The sequence below is a fragment of the Rhamphochromis longiceps genome, linkage group LG9 (genome assembly GCF_057381845.1).
Source record: "Rhamphochromis longiceps isolate RC_006_pf linkage group LG9, R_longiceps_female_GT1.1, whole genome shotgun sequence".
Classification (NCBI taxonomy): domain Eukaryota; kingdom Metazoa; phylum Chordata; class Actinopteri; order Cichliformes; family Cichlidae; genus Rhamphochromis; species Rhamphochromis longiceps.
In genome coordinates, this window is record NC_140565.1 from 12,808,505 (window position 1) to 12,815,899 (window position 7,395).

A 7,395-nucleotide genomic window follows, 5' to 3' on the forward strand; every position below is an offset into this window, starting at 1 on the left:
TTATTGTTTGTAGCTGCATATTACATTCCACAGAACACTGGCTCTCTTAACTCAGCTGTCATCTGCAGGAACTTTGACATCTAATTTAAAATCTTGTGATTTCACTTTAGCTGCGCTGTTTCTGCTGCTTTTTTCAGAACCACCTAGCACACCTACTTGTCAAGGTGAGTGAGGTTCTTCCCAAAGAGTTGCGCTCAAGTCCCTGGGAGTGTCAGTCGGCAGCTTATTAAAGCACTGTCAGACTGGAGGTTTCAGCCAGAGAGCTCATACCATTATGAGTTGCCCATGGCCCTGTGAATGGCTTAACCCAGTTGCCACAGAACGCCAGGTGATTTAATAAGACCTGAAGAAAGTGAGTGTTTATGGATAATCCTCCCTCGCTCACATGCATCAGTAGCTTCTCTGGATTTTTTTATGCTCTTAGCCTTCATTCGCTCAGCTGTTAGAGGGGTGGACTTCTGTTGGAAGAGTCAGTCTAGTGGCAACAGAAAAAGGGGCTTTAGTATGGATTTTTTCTCCTATCAGTGAGGCGTTGAAGCTAATATATTTATTTCATCAGTGGTTCTTGAGAAGCGAATACACTCAAAACACTTTAAATGGAAGGATATGTATGTGATGGCTTAGTGCTGTACACGGGAAAAAAATAAACATAAAATAAATACTGGATATCAGTCGGTGATCATCAAATATGACGAAGGCGAGTTTCTGATTTTCCTCAGCAGCTCCAGGGTTGTCAATAGTAAACATGTCCCTGTCTGTCCCCTGGGGGATTGCTGAGATAACAGGCCAAAGATTTCAGCCACAGCATGAACTGCAGCATCCCACTGGGCTGGGTCACATATGACCTCTCCGATGCTCTCCATCACAGTTCAAAAAACGTACATCTCTAAAATGTGACAGCATATTTATGCTCATGACCTGATAGCTGCAGTATGTGTTGTGATTTCCTCAGCAAGGTCTGGAACAATACTCTCTGCTTCAAGACTTCAAGATTTCAATGCTATGCTGTGAGGAGACAGATCATTGCAGGCACCTTTCATCCTCAACAAGGACTTTTAATTCTGTATAATATGATACAATAAAATTCCTTCACCTCTGGCATTTTTTAAAGTGTGGATTTTTTCTTCTTCTGCATTTATTGTACATTGCAGTGTAGAAATGAAATCGCCACAAAGAGCTAAAGCATCTTCACACTTGCAGAATGTACTTGGGAACAGTCAAGAAAGTAATCATTTTGTTTAAAAAAAAAAGTTTAAATCTTGGAAGCCAAGTGCCTCAGACGGGGAACATGAAGAATCAGCGTCCGAGGCACTTAAAGCTGCTATTATGATCTGATTCTGCTGGGTCCAGCAAGCCGGCGGGCTTTGGGACTCAGTCAGACTTTTGGCCTATGATCAGAGTTTTCCCTTAAGGGGCAGAGGAAGATAGATTTTAGTACTGAAAATGGACAGAACTGTCCATTAAGGAACAACCAAAGAAGAATTTAATTAGTTTCAGTGGAGAATTTGACTGTCACATCTTGGTCTACATGCTGTCTTAGAGGCTTTTTAAGAATGCCAAGAATAGAAATCAGGGAGGGAGAGTCCTTGAAAGCAACTGCCAGTTTTTTGGCTAACAAATAACAACTAACTGTTTTACAAAAGCTTCAGTTTAAAGAGTTTCTGGTGTTTGAACTCCAGTTTCCCTCATAAAGCTGTAACCACTGCACAGATTGGTGATTGAACAGGGAATTCTACAAACATTAGAGAATGATGTGGATTTTAAGCCGAGGTGTAGCTTAACATGAGCACACTTCAAATATTGAAATCCCATGGGTGTAGTCGACGCATCCAAACAAAGTGACTTATAGTGAATTGTCAACAGAAACACTTGCAGTGATCAAAGCTCTGACCTCGTGGCTAAATAACAGCTTCGGTAAATGCAAGTTCACTTTGCCAACCAATTTGACTGAAATTATACAAAAAAGCCTGTGGGCCTGAGTGTGACTGTGAATATAAATCAAGAACATGCTTACATGAAGTCAGTCTCATGCTGCTGAATAGTAGCAGGCTGTTTATGCGTCCCTTATTAAATTGACATGGTGTGTGGACATAGGCAGGTGCTGCCAGCGGGACGAGCGTGTATAAATAGGGAAGAGAAGTCATTCAGAATGGCAAAAAGGTCTCAGGAACATGACTTGGCATCACATTCAATTCTCCTGTTAGGAATCTCCATCTAATAATACATTGCAAACCAGAAGTATCTTGAAGTGGGTTTGTGTCTGAATACTTATTTGTCTCGTTTCACTCCTCCTAACATCATCAGTACTTTTTCCACTTGTTTTGCAACTGATTTTGTAAAGGCATGTATATTACAGACAATATTGCCAGTACTCCTAAAAGCAAACTGCTTCCTTGATTTTAATTATATTAAAAAAAATATATATATATATATATATATAAAACATGGACATTCTCAAATAACACAATATCAGATACAATTCTACTCGCACCCCAGTAAAAAAAAGTTAGATATACCACTTTAAAGATAGTGGGACTCTTTAAAATCAGCATGACCAGCCTCACTCCATCCTTCTTTACCCATGTATATATACAGTGTATGTACAACTTGCAGTCTTAATAATTAAAACGCTGTCTAAAATACATCTTTAGACTAATTGCAGCAGAGGAGTAAAAATTCAGGAACTTGCCAGTACCGGATGTTTCGCTGTCTTTCCCTTCAAACGATAATGGGTTTTCCTAAAAGCAGACCCTTTATCAGTCAGATGCAGACGGGGTGAACAGAGAGATGGCAAGGCACAAGGTGAAAAAGGCCAGAAACCTACACATTTTTGTTTTAGAACTGAACCTAAATAGGGCCGATATTCTGCTTAAACACCCTATGGTTCATTTTTTTAAAAACTAAACACTATTTACAAAATGTAATGTGGGTCTACTCGAGACACAATGTTTCAATATGTTAAAGGTGGCAATCCAGCTGCCTTGGCCTGAAAAGAATATAAGTTGAATTACATCTGGCCGGCTAGTTTAATCATTTCCTCATTGTTTTTTCTTTGTATTTGTGTTGATAGTGCAAAAAGCGAAACGAATCCCTTTTGAATTACTATAAAGTCTGGTTTATGCTGTTAATTCACTCCTATTTTCTGTATATGTGATATGGATGACTCGGGAAGAGAAATTACAGAAAGGTTTTAGTTTCATCAGCTGCTTGTTTTTCACACTTCATATTCAGAGCAGAGGGTTGTCAGCACAAATCTGCTCCTGTACAGTTTGTCAAAGGATATCAATCATAAGCCTGATCTTTAATATCTATAAATAAATTGTTTCAAATGTAGGAACTGTCACTGTTCCTGATCATGGCAACCCCGATTCCTCAGAGGACCCCCTACATTACAAATCCCAGCATATCGCCTGGATATAACCAAGATAAGACTATAACAAGGCAACAAGTGTGTATGTTAACATAAGCACTGACATACTAGGGCAGGAGTTTTAGACCTTTTCCACTGACAAGTAGTTTTACAAAATAAATGTCAGTAAGAGCAACCCAGTCTTTACATATTCTATCAAAAAGAAAAAGAAAAGAAAATTCAGAATCTAATTTACTGGTTCAACTCATGTTCATTCATATGATGTTAATGTCAGAAAAAGCTAGACCCAAACAGAGCACAGCGTTTGAGGGTGCTTCGATACTTTTCATCAAATTTCAGAAATTCTTATGAAGTTATGCATTTTAAATTTTGCCTGGGTATTGAATCTGCACATTGTTTCTGAGCATTATAAAGTTTACGTCCTCAGGAGTGTCACTGTCACCTGCTCTGACAATAATAATGGATTGCATTTATATAGCGCTTTTGAGACCCTCAAAGCGCTTTACAATTCCACTATTCATTCACACAGTGGTGGAGGCAAGCTACAGTTGTAGCCACAGCTGCCCTGGGGCAGACTGACAGAAGTGAGGCTGCCATATCGCACCATCGGCCCCTCTGGCCAACACCAGTAGGCGGCAGGTGAAGTGTCTTGCCCAAGGACACAACGACCGAGACTGTCCGAGCCGGGGCTCGAACCGGCAACCTTTCAATCATAAGACGAACTGCCAACTCTTGAGCAACGATCGCCTGCTCTGACAACTCTCTATTGTCGAATGCAGCGGGCAACATGGCATCCTAACAATACAACATAAAACTGTCACTACATGCTGTTCTTTCCAGAAACCACTTCTTCAGCTCTGATAGTTCCTGCTTTTTATTTGCTCACCTCTCATGTGTGGTCACTACAGTTCTGGGTGCAGGATCATCAATAAACTAGATTAACGTGCCGCAAACATCACTGCACTTCATCAGCACCGTGACTAAAGAAAATAAACTTGACAGCAGAGTAGCTCATTTTTCTGACACCTGATTGGCAAATAATGTTTAGGTGTTCGAGGTGGTTGAACTGTCCTTCTTGATTAGGCTGTAATCACAACAGACTGACAGAGTGAAGCTGTGTCGGTTTATGTTTGTATCATGTATGCACAGTTTGTAATCTTTGGACCTTAAAAACATGTGGTAAATTACTACTATGCCAATCCTTTGAAGAAATAAGATCACAGACTGTCCATTTATAGTATACCACTACTAACAGCAGCTGTTTCCCAGCAGGGAATGTAAATGAATATACACAGACACATTTTTTTTTTTTTTTTTTTTTTTTTTTTTTTTCTTTTCAAAACTTTAATTTTGCATTTCACATTTAACATTAATGAACCAAGAAAATCTGCATTTTGCTTTGGAAACATGTTTGCAACCATCAATGGAGTGACAGGATGCGTGACTGCAGCTTTTTCCAACCTTATAAATAATATTTTTTAATAATAACCAAAACTACCACCAATGACTACCAATGGGCCTTGCAATTAGTCATGATCATTATTGTGCTAATTCTCATTACCATTCATCAATGGAAATGTCTGTGCATTACCATTACAGTTGGGGGAATGGCTGTAATCACAGTACTGTAAGATGGTGAAACATATATCCTTAGAGATGGTTGTAAATGGCCTCCTTGACTCCCCACTCAAACCAGTGTTGCTTTTTGTCAGGATGTGCATACCATCGTCATTGAAAGAGTGATGATGAGGTAGCTCTGCGGTGTTGTGCTATCTGCTTATCCAGAGGTGGTTTGGTTTCCCCGATGTGTAATTCACAGCAATCTTCCTGGCATTTCACCACGTACACTATATTATTCTGTTTGTGCAAGAGGATCCGATCCGTCAGGTGGACCAATTGTTGGCATAGTGTGTCGTGGGGTTTGAAAGCTACAGACACCGTGTTTTGACAAAATGCGTCTCAGCTGTTCTGTTAAAGGTTTTCATTTAGGCAGCAGTTGTCTTTCTTCTCTCCTGGATCGCCTGGAGCATTCTGTAGGTGCTTTCCCAGCTTTGACAAATGTCCAGCTGGGATAACCACACTTACTCATGGCCTTTTTGTAATGATGTCATTCTGATTCCCTGGCCGCTGTGTCTGTGGGGATGATAAGAGTCAAACATTTCTTCCCCTGAAAACGATATGTCCAGTAGGGCTGGGCGATATGGCCTAAAATCCATATCGCGATATAATTTGAAGCATGTGCGGTAACGATATATATCGCGATATATTCTTTTCTTCTGTATAACGTATTTTCCACACTATAAGGCAAACTTAAAATCTTTTAATTTTCTCAAAAATCGAGTGTGCCTTATGTATGAATTCTGGTTGTGCTTACTGACCTCGAACCGATTTGGGTGTGCAGAAATCTGTTAAAAAATGTTTTGATGCACAGTAAAGCTGGAGGATGAACGCCAACTTTTCTTCCACTCGATAAAAATTAGGGCTGGGCGATATGACCCAAAATTCATATCTCGATATTTTTTAGCTGGATGGCGATATAAGATATATATCTCGATATTTTTTTAAAGCCATAAAGTAAGAACAAAAAGAGAGTTCTTTTTTTTTTTTTTTTTTTTTTTTTTTTTTAATAAATAGGACAGGGGGAATGAATGAGAGAGAGAGGGGGAGAGAAAGAAAGAAAACCAAAGGGGAGAAGAGACGGTGAGAAGGGGGGGGAAGAGAGACAAAAAAAAAAAAAAAAAAAAACTCCTGGGTCACCTGTATGGAGAAAAACAAACAAACAAACAAACAAACAAACAAACAAACAGAGGAGACAGCAAACAACAAAGAGCAACATAATAATAGAGAAAACAAAGCACCATCACAATAAACTAGCTAGTCATAGATATCAGTATTTACTAAGTAATAAACAATATTGTGCAGCACGCAAGATAGACAGCGCACAGTGTGCTTTGAGGCAGCAGCCAAGAAAGCTTTAGTCCGCGTCTGTGAATACCCATGTGTGCATACCTGTGTGGATCAGCATGCTTGCATTCCAAAGGTTTCTCCATGTAATGATCTGCTAGGGAGTGTGGGGGGGCCTCAGCCCCGTCCTCCAGGGTGTGAAGCGGGTATGGAGGAGATCAAAACTCCAGACATCCAGAGGCCCCCAGAACACAAAAGACCATGGAAGACCAACAGAGGGGCAGCCGCGCCACTGTTCCAGTAAGAGCTGAGGAGAGTCCCAGATGAGGGCTCACTCAGCAGCCGCGGAGCAGAAGCCAGGGGGGGTTGCAGTGACGCGCCCGTGAGCTCCGCCGGCCCCCAGCTGCGCCTGAGTGACCGAGCCCTAGGCCGAGAGGCCGGGGGCACCCCACCTCCAAAGGGGGCCCGAGCGAGCCCCAGGCCCCAGGCCCCGACAAGCGGCCGCCAAGGAGTGAGCCGGTGTGTACCCGGACGCCCACCCCCAGACACAAAGAACCACCAACACACCGACACCTGAGGGAGTCCGCCACCGGCAGGGGAAGTGGTGGTGGGTGGAGATAGGCCTCCAAACCTTGGAGGGCCTGAGGTGTCCCCAGAGAGGTGGCGTCTGATACCCAACCTGACATATAGACACAGACATACAGGCACACACAGACACAAACATCCATTCCCACCCTCATGCTCTCATATGCACTTACTCCACACTCAACCAACGTGGAGACAGACATAAAGAGACGCTGTACACACAATCACACTCCCCAAGCGTACTCTACAATCCGGGTCTAGGTACCCTTGCCCCTGGAGGGGGGAATTGCACCCAGACCCAGGTGGTGTTACCCTTTTCCCTGCGGTGGGGAGAGGCAGACCACCCCGACTCCGCAGCAGCAGGGAGGCCCCACACCCCAGACCGCAGTCGGACGGCCAACTCCTCCTACTAGCCCTCCCGCTCCAGCAGGCCGCAGAGAATGGGGGTGGGAGAAGACTCCAAACCTCCCTCCACCCGCTCATTGTAGTGTTGATGCATATGTGTTCTAAGGTGCAATTAAAACCCAGGAGGGCAT